Source organism: Oncorhynchus clarkii, chromosome 6 (assembly GCF_045791955.1).
Source record: "Oncorhynchus clarkii lewisi isolate Uvic-CL-2024 chromosome 6, UVic_Ocla_1.0, whole genome shotgun sequence".
Classification (NCBI taxonomy): Eukaryota; Metazoa; Chordata; class Actinopteri; order Salmoniformes; family Salmonidae; genus Oncorhynchus; species Oncorhynchus clarkii.
In genome coordinates, this window is record NC_092152.1 from 63441517 (window position 1) to 63458342 (window position 16826).

The window sequence follows — 16826 nt, forward strand, 5'->3', positions numbered from 1 at the left end:
GCGACACTAGGTATTTTGTTTTTGTTAGCAAGGTGAATTGTATCAAAGAACCTTCTGAGATTATTGGAGGACAATCTATTAATTATGAAGCCAGTCTGATCTGGGTTGACCAACAGGGGAAGACATGACTCCAGTCTCTTAGATAGCATCTTGGTGACCAGTTTACAATCTGTGTTAAGGAGAGAGATTGGTCTATAGGAGGCGCACTTTAGCGGGTTTTTCCCTTTCTTGTGGATTACAGTAATCACTGCTTGAGAGGACTCTGGAAAGCAGTTGTCTTCTCTGGCTTTTTTAAGTACCTCCATAAGGTAGGGGACCAACAGCTCCCTAAATTCTTTATAGAACTCTGGAGGGATGCCATCCTCCCCAGGAGATTTATTAGAAGGTAAGGATTTAATGGCCTCCAACAATTCAGGAACTGAGAAGTGTTCACTCAGGCGCTCGCTGTCTTCCCCTGACAACCATGGGAGGTTGAGAGAGGAGAGAAAGGAGTCGATCTCTGATAGATCGTCGCTTGATTGGGAAGTGTAGAGGTCTTCATAGTATTTCTTAAAAGTATTATTAATTTCAGTAGGGTCGAAAGATATCTCATTAGTAAGAGTTTCTATGGCATTAATTGTCCTCTTACTTTCCTCTGCTTTCAGTTGCCATGCCAATACTTTGTGAGCTTTCTCTCCAAGCTCGTAATAACGCTGTTTTGATTTAGTGATGGCCCTCTCAGCTTGATATGTGTTCAGAATATTATATTTCAGTTTTTTATTTACCAAAAGCCTGTATAGATCTTTAGTCGGGCCTCTTTGGTAGGTTTTCTCTAGCTCTGAGATTTCAGATTCAAGGGCACTCAGTTCCGCACCGTGTTTTCTCTTCAGCCCTTTAGTATAGGAAATAATCTGTCCCCTCAGATAGGCCTTCAATGTGTCCCAAAGAATGAAGCTGTCAGGAGCAGAGGGTTTGTTTGTCAAAGTAAAAATATTGATCTGCTCTTTGATGAATGCACAAAATTCAGGTTGCTTTAGGAGTGTAGAATTTAGTCTCCATCTATATTCTCCATTTACCTTGGTAGGAATGGAGATTGATAATACCAGAGGAGAATGGTCACTAAGCAATCTGAGGAGATACTCGACATCTAACACTCTATGAAACAGTTGTGTCGAAAGTAAAAAGTTATCTATGCGTGTGTGTGTCTTGTGTGGGTGTGAATAAAAAGAGTAGTCCCTATCCTCTGGGTGCAACTGTCTCCAGATGTCTAGTAAATTGAGATCTTTCATGAATGACATGGTGAGCTTGCCGGCTTTGGTAAGTAGCCATCCTGGTGGTGCTTGAGCGACCTGAAGGAAGACATTCTGAATAAACACATGGTCATCGAAGTTAGGAGCATAAATGTTCAATAGGGTCCAAGACTCTGAAAACATATGCCCCTGCACCAAAACAAACCTGCCAGAGGGATCAGAAATGGTGTTGTTGACGCAGAAGGGGATGTGTCTACTTATCAAAATTGCAGTTCCTCTTGCTTTGGAGTTAAAAGAGGATGCAAACACTTGTCCTACCCATTCCCTCTTCAATTTCTTGTGTTCACTGGCTGTAAGATGTGTTTCTTGTAAAAACACAATGTCAGCCTTTAATTTCTTAAGGTATGATAGACTCTTTTCCTTTTAATCGGGCTGTTAAGACCTTTTACGTTGAATGTGGCATATTTTAGTGGATTAAGCATAGGTTGGGTTTCAAATATGTAATTGAATAGAAATCTATCATATGCAGATAATTAGGAAATGTTTCAACTTTGGTTTGAGCACAAAAGTGACCTATGTGTCTCTTTAGGAAGGAAACAATAAACATAGAAAAAAGGAAGGAAAAAATAATAAAAATCCCACCCACCCCGATTGTCAGACTAAAACAACAATCCCAACAATCAAACATGAATACACTTGTAGAGATACGTTGCTGCTCGCTTTCCATCTTGCTCTTACTAGCTAAACCTTGGCGTAAACTAAAACCTGCGAGCTCTCTAAGTTGAAAACAAACGTTGTGAATAGATATTTATGGCTGAATATTTACTGCCCAGGGTAAGGGCTGCTTGAGTCTCTTTTCGAAAGATTAACATAAATGAGGGGGAAAGCAGTGGGCCTAAGCCCACTTATTGCTTCGCCCAGTGGATATGGACTAAACTAAAATATACTCTCCTGTAAATGTAATAGAACTCACCCCGGAAAGATACGGTTAGTTGAAAATGTACAAATCAATTATAGTGACCGGGAGATACCAGCAAACAAACAAACTGCATTTTATCCCCCAAAGAGACCGTCCTGGCACAGACGTTGCTCAGTTCTTTGAGAAAAGTGTGCACTTCTCCCGGTGTGTTGAAGAGATGGCGTTGGCCTTTGTACTGAACTTTCATCCGTGCAGGGTGGATGAGGTAGCCGGTGATGTTCTTCTCCTTCAGTGCTTTGGCGGCAGGTCTGAACTGCTTGCGACGTCTGGCGAGATCCGCGCTCATATCTGGGAAAAGGCTGACCCTCTTTCCATCGATGGTGATGTCCCCTTTGGCTCTTGCGAGTTGCAGTATCTTCTCTCCGTCTTGGAAACGGAGAAACCTGATCAGGACGGCTCGTGGGGGCTCATCTGGCCGGGGTTTCGGCGCTGATGTTCTGTGGGCGCGTTCAATTTCCAGCGGCTTGGTGAAGTGGATTATGCCTAGGACCTCCGGGATCCATTGAGTGAAGAAACGGACCGGGTCACGGCCCTCGCTGTCCCCTTTCAATCCCACCACACGGATATTACTACGTCTACTCTGGTTCTCCATCTGATCTACCTTGTTTTTGAGGTAGGCATTGTCCTTTTGCAGTTGTATCAAGACCTGGTCATGTCTAGCGATGGTATCTTCAACTGTGCTAATGCGCAACTCTGCCTCAGTCGTTCTCAAAAGGAGATCATTCATGGAGGATTTCAGGTCGTCAATGGAAGAATGGAGTTCAGACGATTTTTTATCAATTTTCATAGAAAGACCTCTGTTACCATCCTGAATTTCCCGGAGGAGAGTAGCCAGCATGTCGGCAGGCTCGCAAGAGGCTGCTGAGAGCAACAGTCTGGAACTGTCGTCTGAGTTATGAGGGCTAATGCTAATCTTGCTAGCTGTAGCGTTATCGTTATCTTGGGAATCAACTACGTTTTAGTCGTCCTTCTTGCCTCTCGGTCGGCGGTCCATGGCTCTTTGGGAAGGTAAGTACTTGACAATTTATCAGCCGATGGCGGTCCATGGCTCTTTGGGAAGGTAAGTACTTGACAATTTATCAGCCGATATTAGAATATTGTTTCAACGTTTTTATTTAGGTAAAAATAGAATAACTTTGAAGAGCTCGGTTTGTCAATGTCTGCTCAGCTCCGCGGCATCACGTGCTCGCCAATGAACTTTTTAGCTGTTTTAAAATCACCAATGGTAACACCATGGTAACATCCCTGAGCAGTTTCATTCCTGTCCTGCAGCTCAGTTCAGAAGGATGACTGTATCTTTGATGTGTTTGGATGTTTTAATACATCATCCACAGCATAATTATTAACTTGACCCTGCTTAAAGAGATATTCAATCTCTGATTTGTTATTGTTACCCATCTACCAATCACTGTCGTTCTTTATGAGGCTTTTGAAAAGCTCCCTAGTCTTTGTAGTTGAATATGTGCTTGAAATGTAATACTTGACTGAGGGACCTTACAGGTGTTGTATGTATGGGGACAGAGGAAGGGTCATTCAAAAATCATGTCAACCCCTATCCATGTAACTTATTATGTGATTTGTTAACTTAATTGGGATAGGGAGCACTATTTTCACGTTTGGGTGAAAAGCGTGCCCACCCGGGTGGCGCAGTGGTTAAGGGCGCTGTACTGCAGCGCCAGCTGTGCCATCAGAGTCCCTGGGTTCGCGCCCAGGCTCTGTCGTAACCGGCCGCGACCGGGAGGTCCGTGGGGCGACGCACAATTGGCCTAGCGTCGTCCGGGTTAGGGAGGGATTGGTCGGTAGGGATCTCCTTGTCTCATCGCAAACCAGCGACTCCTGTGCACGGTGTAGCCTCTGACACATTGGTGCGGCTGGCTTCCGGGTTGGATACGTGCTGTGTTAAGAAGCAGTACGGCTGGTTGGGTTGCGTACGGGAGTTGTAGCAATGAGACAAGATAGTAGCTACTACAACAATTAGATACCACGAAATTGGGGAGAAAAAGGGGTAAAATTCAAAAAAATAAAAACGTGCCCAAAGTAAACTGCCTGCTACTCAGGCCCAGAAGCTAGGATATGCATATAATTGTTAGATTTGGATAGAAAACACTCTACAGTTTCTAAAACTGTTACAATAATGTCTGTGAGTATAACATAACTTATGTGGCAGGCGAAACCCTGAGGACAAACCATCCAGGAATTTTTGTTGTTGTTGAGTTCACTGTGTTTTCAATTGGTTTTCTATGGGAATCTAGATAGATTTCTAGATATCTGAGGCATCTGGTTGCAGTTCACATGGCTTCCACTCGATGTCAACAGTCTATATAAATTGGTTGATGTTTTTCTTTTGAGTAATAAAGAAGTAACCCTTTCCTTTCTGAGTGTCGAGCCAAGTGGACTGTTTTGTTTGGGGCGCGCGACCTGAAGCTCGCTCCACTTTCATTTTATCCGCTATTGAACACAGTATATTCCGTCTTAAATTTGATTATTTACGTTTTAAAATACCTAAAGTTGGATTGGGAAAGTTGTTTGAAATGTTTGGACCAAGTTTACAGGTAATTTATTAGATCATTTGTAGTCATGTTGGGCAAGTTGGAACCGGTGTTTTTCTGAATCAAACGCGCCAAATAAATTGACATTTTGGGGATATAACGACAGAATTTATCAAACAAAAGGACCATTTGTGATGTTTATGGGACATTTTTGAGTGCCAACAGAAGAAGATCTTCAAAGGTAAGGCATGAATTATATCGTTATTTCTGAGTTTTGTGTCGCGCCTGGCGGGTTGAAATATGATTGTCATGTGTTTGTATGATGGGGTGTTGTCCTCAGATAATCGCATGGTTTGCTTTTGCTGTAAAGCCTTTTTGAAATCTGACAGGTGGCTGGATTAACAAAAAGTTGAGCTTTATTTTGGTGTATTGCACTTGTGATTTTATGAAGGTGAAATATTTCTAATAATTTAATTTTAATTTGGTGCTCTGCCATTTCACCGGATGTTGTCAAATCGATCCCGCTAACGGGATTTGATCCCTTTAAGACACATTTTACTGAACTAATTTATGCAACAACTATTTTAGTTATGCTTTTTTTATAATTATTTATTTGTATTCGACTTTGACATTACATAGTATTTTGTGTAGATTGCTGACAAAAAAATGGCATTTACATCAATGTTAATCCCACTTTAACACAGTAAAATGTGAAGAAATCCAAGGGGTCTAAATACTTTTTCAAGGCACTGTATATATATTTTTAGGCAGGGACATCACTAGAGATTCATGGATAGGGGGGCTAAGCCTCTTTTAGGGGGGTCTGGGCATACTCCCCAAGGATTTATTTTTAGACACTGATCAAATATGACTTACTTAAATTCTATCCAAATAAAGAAATTAAAGTCCACTCTGTCCCCATCCAACACCAACAAAAGGCAAAAATGGCAGTACTATGTAATGGCTGTACTATGTAGCCAAAATACTTTTTGGGATTTTATTTTGTGTGAGTGAGTGAGTGAGTGAGTGAGTGAGTGAGTGAGTGAGTGAGTGAGTGAGTGAGAGGGAGGGAGGAGACCTGCAGGTCATATTATACCATTAGAAAAACATCTTTATTTAAGTTTCACCCTTTTGTTAATTGTTGCTCAAAATTTACCCAATAATTCAGACACATGGAAGATCCCAAACAAATATTACAACCTATATTACAGAACTGCTCCTCCTTCTCTCTTTTGATGCTTATTTTGTGGTTGGACGCATCAAAGTGTACCTCTTATTTTTAAAGGTTGAAAATCGGTCAATGACATTCTGACCCATTGTCTTACGCAACCAGGAGTGCAGCCGGCGCATTGCACTAAAGGACCTTTCACAGGAACAGCTGCTCACAGGAATTGTGAGGGCAACCTGAATGATTTCCTTCAGAGAAGGAAACATATCATCATACAAGAGGTTATGCACAGCAAGCATATCTTTGGGAGGACGTCCAGCCTCTCTTTTCCAGGCAAGAAAGTTTCTGGCCAGCAACATCTCTTCTGTTTTAACATCAATACCGTGGTGCTTGGCAAACTCAGTTAAGCATGATGTATCTAGGATGTTTTTTGAGTTGGGGCTGCATGCCTTTGAGCAGTCCTGCATCTACAGTCGAGAATTGCTGGTCAAGCTCACACACCATTATGTCTAAGCAGGGGAGCAACAACTCTGTTTTCATTGTTTGGGAACATGTCAATTCTGTGCCTAAACCCAAGGAGGTCTCCACCACAAAATCTCCCATTTCCGTTTGTTTGCGCTTGCTTGCTGCATCTGCCTCTGGAATATTATGAATTACACTCAGTGTTTTGGTTCTGTCATAAAGTTCTGTGCCAAATGCATCTGTGCGTTTGACGATCAGTGTTTCACATACAGCTTGTTTGCAGAAATAAGCTTCTGCCAGGTCTACAGTCTCTTTCTGGAGGAACTTGTGTCGTCCCTCAGTTATAGAAAGAGGAGACTGAAACATCAGTAGCAAATACACAATGGAGAACTGATGAAGCTTTGCTCTCAGACCGACAGCCATGGGGGATCCAATGGCAGATTGGCAATCAAAAATAGCAGTTAAAGTGTCCAGGACTGCATTTATGGACCGCAGCTGGCATACCCAGCGAGTGTTTGAGAGCTTTACAAGTTCAGCTGATGCTATTCCAAGTTTGGACTGAGGTTCTTTGAACTTGTGGGGGTTAACTAGGTACTAGTACTGAAAAACTAATACACATTCTCCAAGAAACTGAAAAACTCCGGAATAGCCCTGCAAGAATGACACAACACCGAATTAAGCTCATGAGCATAGCAAAGTACATCAATTGCCTCCAGATACAGGACTCTGAAATGTGCTTGCACACCTCCTTTGGACCCACTCATGACTAGACGTCGGCCGATACTGATACCGATTTATTGGAGGACCAAATAAAAAGCAGATGCCGATTAATCGGTCGATTTTTGTTTATTTATTTGTAATAATGACAATTACAACAATATTGAATGAACACTTATTTTAACTTAATATAATACATCATTAAAATCAATTTAGCCTCAAACAAATAATGAAACATGTTTAATTTGGTTTAAATAATGTAAAAATAAAGTGTTGGAGAAGAAAGTGAAAGTGCAATATGTAAGAAAGCTAACGTTTAAGTTCCTTGCTCAGAACATGAGAACATATGAAAGCTGGTGGTTCCTTTTAACATGAGTCTTCAATATTCCCAGGTAAGACGTTTTAGGTTGTAGTTATTATAGGAATTATAGGACTATTTCTCTCTATACCATTTGTATTTCATATACCTTTGACTATTGGATGTTCTTATAGGCAGTGTAACAGTATAGCTTCCGTCCCTCTCCTCGCCTCTACCTGGGCTCGAACCAGGAACACATCGATAACAGCCACCCTCGAAGCAGCGTTACCCATTGAGAGCAAGGGGAATAACTACTCCAAGTCTCAAAGCGAGTGACGTTTGAAACGCTATTAGCGCGCTAACTAGCTAGCCATTTCACATCGGTTACACCAGCCTCATCTCCGGAGTTGATGTGCTTGAAGTCATAAACAGCGCAATGCTTGAAGCACAATGAAGAGCTGCTGGCAAAACTCACGAAAGTTTGATTAGGAGCCTGCTGCTGCCTACCATCGCTCAGTCAGACTGCTCGATCAAATCATACTTAATTATAACATAATAACACACAGAAATATGAGCCTTAGGTCATTAATATGGCCGAATCCGGAAACTATCATCTCGAAAACAAGACGTTTATTCTTTCAGTGAAATACGGAACCGTTCTGTATTTTATCTAACGGGTGGCATCCATAAGTCTAAATATTCCTGTTACATTGCACAACCTTCAATGTTATGTCATAATTAAATAAAATTCTGGCAAATTAGGCGGCCCAAACTGTTGCACATACCCTGACTCTGCGTGCTATGAACGCAAGAGAAGTGACACAATTTCACCTGGTTAATATTGCCTGCTAACCTGGATTTCTTTTAGCTAAATATGCAGGTTAAAAAAGATATACTTCTGTGTATTGATTTTAAGAAAGGCATTGATGTTTATGGTTAGGTACACATTGGAGCAAGGACAGTCCTTTTTTGCGAATACGCACCGCATCGATTATATGCAACGCAGGACACGCTAGATAAACTAGTAATATCATCAACCATGTGTAGTTAACTAGTGATTATGATTGATTGATTGTTTTTTATAAGATAAGTTTAATGCTAGCTACCAACTTACCTTGGCTTGCTGCATTCGCGTAACAGGCAGGCTCCTCGTGGAGTGCAATGAGAGGCAGGTGGTTAGAGCGTTGGACTAGTTAACTGTAAGGTTGCAAGATTGAATCCCAGAGCTGACAAGGTAAAAATCTGTCGTTCTGCCCCTGAACAGGCAGTTAACCCACTGTTCCTAGGCCGCCATTGAAAATAAGAATGTGTTCTTAACTGACTTACCTAGTTAAACAAAGATTAAGTAAAAGGTGTAAAAAAAATTTAAAAAAACGGCCAAATCGGTGTCCAAAAATACCGATTTCCAATTGTTATGAAAACCTGTCTTCCTAACATTGAGGTGACCACAACAATTCTCCTCAGATACTCCCTTCTCTCTGCAATATCACTAGCATGGGCAGATGTTAAAATCTGAGCAATTTTCCCATGATTGCTAGTTGCCTGGTAGCTTTGACATGCCACAACACTGTCTCTGTGTGTTTGTGCCATCTCATGTTTACCGAAGATAAACTGCGACTTTTCTCCAATTTTTGCATTCATTACTGACAAAATAATCAAATTTTATGTTTTTTCCAAAAACACTACATGGAAAGCAGAAATCTGTGTTTTTGTGGACAGAGTACTCTACCTAATTGTATTTCTCAAACCAGCAGTGCTGAAATGCCCTTTTCTGTGTACCAAAACTTTAATGTGGGTAGCTATTCAGCTTCATGTGGGTAGCTACCCAGCCCAGTATCTTTGTCACCTAAATCGCTCTCATTTCTGGAAGGAGTTACTGCAGCAGCTTGATTATTTTCTTTCTCTGGATCTGTTTGTTGTCCCTCTCTCTCTCTCTGGATCTGTTTGTTGTCCCTCTCTCTCTCTCTGGATCTGTTTGTTGTCCCTCTCTCTCTCTCTGGATCTGTTTGTTGTCCCTGTCTCTCTCTCTGGATCTGTTTGTTGTCCCTCTCTCTCTCTCTCTGGATCTGTTTGTTGTCCCTCTCTCTCTCTGGATCTGTTTGTTGTTCCTCTCTCTCTCTGGATCTGTTTGTTGTCCCTGTCTCTCTCTCTGGATCTGTTTGTTGTCCCTCCCTGTCTGGATCTGTTTGTTGTCCCTCTCTCTCTCTCTGGATCTGTTTGTTGTCCCTCTCTCTCTCTCTGGATCTGTTTGTTGTCCCTCTCTCTCTCTCTCTGGATCTGTTTGTTGTCCCTCTCTCTCTCTCTCTGGATCTGTTTGTTGTCCCTGTCTCTCTCTCTGGATCTGTTTGTTGTCCCTCTCTCTCTCTCTCTGGATCTGTTTGTTGTCCCTGTCTCTCTCTCTGGATCTGTTTGTTGTTCCTCTTTCTCTCTCTGGATCTGTTTGTTGTTCCTCTCTCTCTCTCTGGATCTGTTTGTTGTTCCTCTCTCTCTCTGGATCTGTTTGTTGTTCCTCTCTCTCTCTCTCTCTCTCTCTCTGGATCTGTTTGTTGTCCCTCTCTCTCTCTCTCTCTCTGGATCTGTTTGTTGTCCATCTCTCTCTCTCTCTCTCTCTGGATCTGTTTGTTGTCCATCTCTCTCTCTCTCTGGATCTGTTTGTTGTCACTCTCTCTCTCTCTGGATCTGTTTGTTGTCCCTCTCTCTCTCTCTCTGGATCTGTTTGTTGTCCCTCTCTCTCTCTCTCTGGATCTGTTTGTTGTCCCTCTCTCTCTCTCTCTGGATCTGTTTGTTGTCCCTCTCTCTCTCTCTCTCTGGATCTGTTTGTTGTCCCTCTCTCTCTCTCTCTGGATCTGTTTGTTGTCCCTCTCTCTCTCTCTCTGGATCTGTTTGTTGTCTCTCTCTCTCTCTGGATCTGTTTGTTGTCCCTCTCTCTCTCTCTCTGGATCTGTTTGTTGTCCCTCTCTCTCTCTCTCTGGATCTGTTTGTTGTCCCTCTCTCTCTCTCTCTGGATCTGTTTGCTGTCCCTCTCTCTCTCTCTGGATCTGTTTGCTGTCCCTCTCTCTCTCTGGATCTGTTTGTTGTCCTTCCCTCTCTGGATCTGTTTTTTGTTCCTCTCTCTCTCTGAATCTCTTTGTTGCCCCTGCCTGTCTGGATCCGTTTCTTGTTCCTCTTTCTCTGGGCATGCTTGCTCTCTCTCACTTATACAGCTCACATGTTGATACCTGCCTTGCATAGAAGCCTCTCTTTCTGCATGACCCTTTAAAATATCATGAACATCATTCAGTTATGCCTAACTAAAGTAAGACAAATGCTGTCATATGCTGTATAAATGTAACTGAAAGCTTAAACATCTACTCTTTTCCTCATTCTTGTCTGCTGTGTTTTGACATGCATTGTTATTAAACTCATATTTACTATAACTCCAGGCTCAATATGTGATTAATCAGTTGAAGTTGTCATTTGTTTGAACTGGTAAAATCTTCATTTCTCCCTGAATTGGCCTTCGGCATAGCTGCTGGCCCTGCCTCTCTTGAAGAATTTCCGTATATCCATCTAACGTTAGTCCTTAGCTAGCCTATAGTTTAGAAATTAAGGATAATACAATGACATTGTGATCAACACAATGTCACATTTTCTACACATGACCAACTGAATTGAGTATGATTGAGTATTGAGTATGACAATATATGTACATGATGTTACGTAATCTGTCTCATTTATAGCATGGCACAGATAACAAAACTACATTAAATACAACGTTAGTTAGATATCATATTAGATACCACATAATTTATGTCGAATTTAAAAGACACCGTTAACGTTACTGTCTGTTACACTGTAATTTACAGACAGCCTCACATAAAAACGTATTGGTTAACAAAGCCTTGATTATGACCAAAGTCTATAGTGGTCTAGCGACGTCCCTGTTTTGTATATACCCACTGTTTACATGAATCGCGCAAAGTTGCCTGTTTTAGTCATGTCTTTGGTCACGTTTGAGTCGTTCAAACAAAACACTCCAATGATGGCTGATAATAGAGCCTCACACAATGGAGGAGATGGCTGCAGGATGAGATTGGTGAAGAGCAACTGCAGAAACTTGCAGTCAAAACGTGTTGTCCCTGTAACGCAATTAGGCGGTGACCGACTTGACAAAAGTGATCTGCTCGAACGCGTCCATTCTGTATTATGACAAGTGACCTGTCTTGAAAAACCGGAGCGTTTGAGAAATTGCGGGTGGGGCAACACGGATGTCAAGAGACTATACTATACTGACTTCGCCTTTCCGCTCTGGTTTCCGAGATTATTACAAATATCGACGAACTTATTTACAGCCATAATAGGCTTTGAAATAGTCTTCACTAACAACTATTTGGATGAAAACCGGAACGTAAGCCTACAGTTAAATTCGTTTCGAATGTATGGATTCTGTCGTGACTTTGGTTGTTTACACTGTCAAGACATCGTTTCTTTCTGAGCTGCTGTAAAATATAATACAATGTTAACGTGTACCCTAACATGATGTAAAATAGGTTTCTCATCGGACAAATCTACAGAATTTGACAATTTCCTATAGTTTAAGACAAATTTATATCGGATAAAAAAATGATTTATCTCAGGAATGAAAGATTATACAGTATTACGTAATCAACCTTTTGGCATAACTTGTCTAAACTTTAAAGTAGGCCAATCAGGCCTGTTTTCATTATTCTCATGTCAAAACATGATTTGATTTATTTTACCTTATTTTTCTATATTTCAGGTAAAATTAATGCATGTGTGAAGCAGCTAGTGAAGATGTGCCTCCCTGGTATCTTCATTGTTACCCTGTTGACCCTCTCTATTCCTGCTGTCCATGGTGGGAAAGTCCTGGTGTTTCCTCAAGACGGCAGCCACTGGATCAACATGAAGGTCATTATTGAAGCGCTGCATTCAAGAGGTCACAGTGTGTCAGTAGTGCGGCCATCAGACAGCTGGTACATCAAGGAAACCTCCCCTCACTACAGTTCAATCACAATTGATATTCCAGGTGGAGCTGATGAGCAATTCTTTAGCTCATTTGTGTCAAGACAAATACAGATACAGAGAGAGGGAAAGTCTGCTTGGACTCGTTTTAGTTTGGACATGGAGTTGAAGGACAGATTTTCTGAAATGCACCGCAAAGTGTGTGAGATGGTAATCCAAATGTTAGAGAATGAACCGTTGATGCAGTCTATTAGAGAAACCAAGTATGACTTGGTTCTGACAGACCCAGCCAATGGGGGAGGTGTTGTGCTGGCGCACTATTTAAATGTGCCCCTTGTTTTCAATGTTAGATGGACTATACATGGTGAGGCTCATTTTGCTATTGCTCCCTCTCCGCTATCGTATGTTCCATTTCCTGTTGCAGAGTTAACAGACAATATGAGTTTTTTTCAGAGGGTCCGTAACTTCCTAGTTTATGTCATCAGGCAGCATCTGTACAAACAGACAGTGGGGCCTCATTATTCCACTTTGGTTAGTCGTTACTTTGGTCCTGAGGTCGACTACTTCTCATTGTTTCAAGCTGCTGATTTATGGCTCATGAGAGTTGACTTTGTGTTTGAGTTCCCTCGTCCCACCATGCCTAATGTTATCTATATGGGAGGGTTCCAGTGTAAACCTGCCAAGCCTCTTCCCCAAGAACTGGAGGAGTTTGTTCATAGTTCTGGGGAACATGGAGTCATTATCATGTCTTTGGGGACTTTAGTTGGACAACTTCCACATGATATAGCTGATGAGATAGCTGCTGCTTTTGCCCACCTGCCTCAGAAGGTAATCTGGAGGTACAAAGGAGACAGACCAGCTACTCTGGGCAACAACACCTTACTAGTTGACTGGATGCCTCAGAATGATCTTTTAGGACACCCTAAGACAAGGCTGTTTGTAGCTCATGGAGGAACAAATGGGATTTTCGAGGCTATCTACCACAGTGTTCCAATAGTAGGCCTTCCTCTGGTGTTCGACCAACCTGACAATCTTTCTCGAATGAAAGTGAAGGGTGTAGCAAAGGTTGTGGATTTAGCAACTCTAGATAGAAACATTTTCACCCGAGCCTTACAGGAAGTTCTGAATGAGCCGTCCTACAGGATGAACATGCAGAGACTCTCCAGGCTACACCGGGACGTGCCAATGGGACCCCTGGACACTGCCCTCTTCTGGATTGAGTTTGTCATGAGACACAAAGGTGCTGCTCACCTGCGTACAGAGTCCTACAGAATGCCCTGGTACTCGTACCACTCTGTAGATGTAATGGTGTTTTTACTGACTGTTGTGTTATTTACTCTGCTGGTTTTCATTGGCATTATCAGATGTTTCTGTTGCAGGGCATGTTTGAAAATAAAAATGAAAGAGGAATAATTATGGATTTCATCTGTACAGAGAGTGGTACATACAGAGTGTGGTACATACAATATCTGTACAGAGTGTGGTACATACTTGTTTTCTCACCAATTTTACTTTTTGTTCACGTGACAAATACAGTTGAAATTGGAAGTTTACACACACCTAAGTCAAGTACATTTTAAACTCAGTTTTTCACAATTCCTGACATTTAATCCTCGTAAAAATTCCCTGTCTTAGGTCAGTTAGGATCACTACTTTATTTCAAGAATTTGAAATGACAGAATAATAGTACAGAAAATTGTTCATTTCGGCTTTTACTTCTTTCATCACATTCCCAGTCGGTCAGAAGTTTACATGTATTTGGTAGCATTGCCTTTAAATTGTGTAACTTGGGTCAAACGTTTCAGGTAGCCTTCCACAAGCCCATTCCTCCTGACAGAGCTGGTGTAACTGAGTCAGGTTTGTAGGCCTCCTTGCTCGCACATGCTTTTTGAGTTCTGCCCACAAATCTTCTATAGGATTGAGGTCAGGGCTTTGTGATGGCCACTCCAATACCTTGACTTTGTTGTCCTTAATCCATTTTGCCACAACTTTGGAAGTATGCTTTGGGTCATTGTCCATTCGGAAGACCCATTTACGACCAAGCTTTAACTTCCTGACTGATGTCTTGAGATGTTGCTTCAATATATCCACATAATTTTGCCTCCTCGTGATGCCATCTATGTTGTGAAATGCACCAGTCCTTCCTGCAGCAAAGCACACCCACAACATGATGCTGCCACCCCCGTCAGTTGGGATGGTTTTCTTCGGCTTGCAAGCATCCCCCTTTTTCCTCCAAACATAACGATTGTCATTATGGCCAAACGGTTCTATTTTTGTACGATCTTTGTCCTCATGTGCAGTTGCAAACCGTAGTCTGGCTTTTTTTATGGCAGTTTTGGAGCAGTGTCTTCTTCCTTGCTGAGCAGCCTTTCCGGTTATGTCGATATAGGACTCGCTTTACTGTGGATATAGGTACTTTTGTACCCGTTTCCTCCAGCATCTTCACAAGGTCCTTTGCTGTTGTTCTTGGATTGATTTGCACTTTTTGCACCAAAGCATGTTCATCTCTAGGAGACAGAATGCGTCTCCTTCCTGAGAGGTATGACTGCTGCGTGGTCCCATGGTGTTTATACTTGCATACTATTGTTTGTATAGATGAACATGGTACCTTCGAGCGTTTGGAAATTGCTTCCAAAGATGAACCAGTCTTGTGGAGGTCTACCATTTTTATTCTGAGGTCTTGGCTGAGGCACGGAGTTTGAAGGTAGGCCTTGAAAAACATCCACAGGTACACCTCCAAATGATGTCAATTAGCCTATCAGAAGCTTCTAAAGCCATGACATAATTTTCTGGAATTTTCCAAGCTGTTTAAACGCACAGTCAACTTAGTGTATGTAAACGTCTGACCCACTGGAATTGTGATACAGTGAATTATAAGTGAAATAATCTGTTTGTAAACAATTGTTGGAAAAATGACTTGTGTCGTGCACAAAGTACATGTCCTAACAGACTTGCCAAAACTATAGTTTGATAAGACATTTGTGGAGTAGTTGAAAAAACACTTTTAATGACTCCAACCTAAGTGTATGTAAACTTCCGACTTCAACTGTATATGTGGCATTTATGTATATATACGGTATTGTTGACAGATGTTTTATCTATTTGCTTTTTGAAGATTTTGCTAGATTAACAACTGCACATTAACTGTTCAGCCCATTTAAGGAAAGTCCAAATAAGCATTTTAAAATGTATGCTGTTATAGTTGTGTGTAGCTGCTTTCTTTGTGTGTAATCGTTAAACTGATGTAGATGTTTATTCTCCAGAAGACCGGTAAGGAGCTCTAACTTTTAATAAAGTTATCATGCATCTTAGATGTTTGGCAAAAACACTTTGTCCCTCATTGGTTTCTCTATTGTGGAGGTCATTTCAAAAGAACAAACAACTTTCAGTCTGTCATTATCCAGACTAACGGCAACATCATTCTTCAGTCATTCAAGAAGCGTTGATATTTCAGAGGTAATATGATCCTGTGAGATCTGAGGAGGAATGTGAAGGGCTTTTCATACTGATGCTTATAAAATTACAGCATTGAACTACAATACAAAAGCCAACCAAGGCGGTCTGCATAGAGCAGAAATAAGTCTGACTTTTCTCTACAGGACTCTGGTTGGAAGCCTCACTTAGTTTTTGCTTCACTTAGAAATACACAGAGTATATCCCCCCTTTGCCCTCAGAACATCCTCAATTCGTCGGGCATGGAATCTAATGTCGAAAGCATTTGACAGGGATGCTGGCCCATGTTGACACCAATGCTTCCCACAGTTGTGTCAAGTTGGCTGGATGTCCTTAGAGTGGTGGACATTCTTGATACATGGGAAACTGTTGATTGTGAAAAACCCAGAAGCGTTGCAGTTTGACACAGACCGGTGTGCCTGGCACCTACTACCATACCTGTATCGTAACAGATGTTCATAATGTTTTGTGCACTCAGTGTATTATAGGACCTTAGGATTATTTTTTAGTTGATGCATGCCAGCAAAGGCACTACACAACACTAAACAATACATTAATTGCAATATAACGGTGACAAACGATGCCCACAAGCTGTTTGGCCCTACATAAAGCTGTCCCAACAGAAGAGCTATCTTTTCAGCACAATGGAGTGAATCCTTACCACTGCTACTCCTGGCTATCAGCGGAGCCTTGTCTGGCAGCAAAACAGTCCATTCAGGCTCATTTACTGCCTACTAAAAAAACAGCTGATATGGCTGACTTGTTTAAACAAATGTGATTTCTACTGACAATTGCGATGTACAAACTATGGCATAAGGGAACGACGAGCGGATAAGAGGCCTTCTGTAATTTCGATTAGTCAATATAACTATTTGTTCAGCACTTTTGAAATGTACAGAGACAGAATTCAGAACATGGGCCGTTTTTACAGTATTCTCCCTGTACACTAAATCAGAACCGTAGGATAAATAAAGGGGGCATATAAGCAGACAATGAAAGCTCTTACAATATTCAATGATTACCTTTCTCTAAAACAGGCTATAAGCTACATGTGCACCACCAAGTCAGA

General features: G+C 41.5%; 1 pseudogene; it reads left to right on the plus strand.

The window, feature by feature from the left end:
* Positions 1-11555: 11555 nt before the first annotated feature.
* Positions 11556-15630, plus strand: LOC139411416 (UDP-glucuronosyltransferase 2C1 pseudogene; annotated as a pseudogene).
* Positions 15631-16826: the final 1196 nt, after the last annotated feature.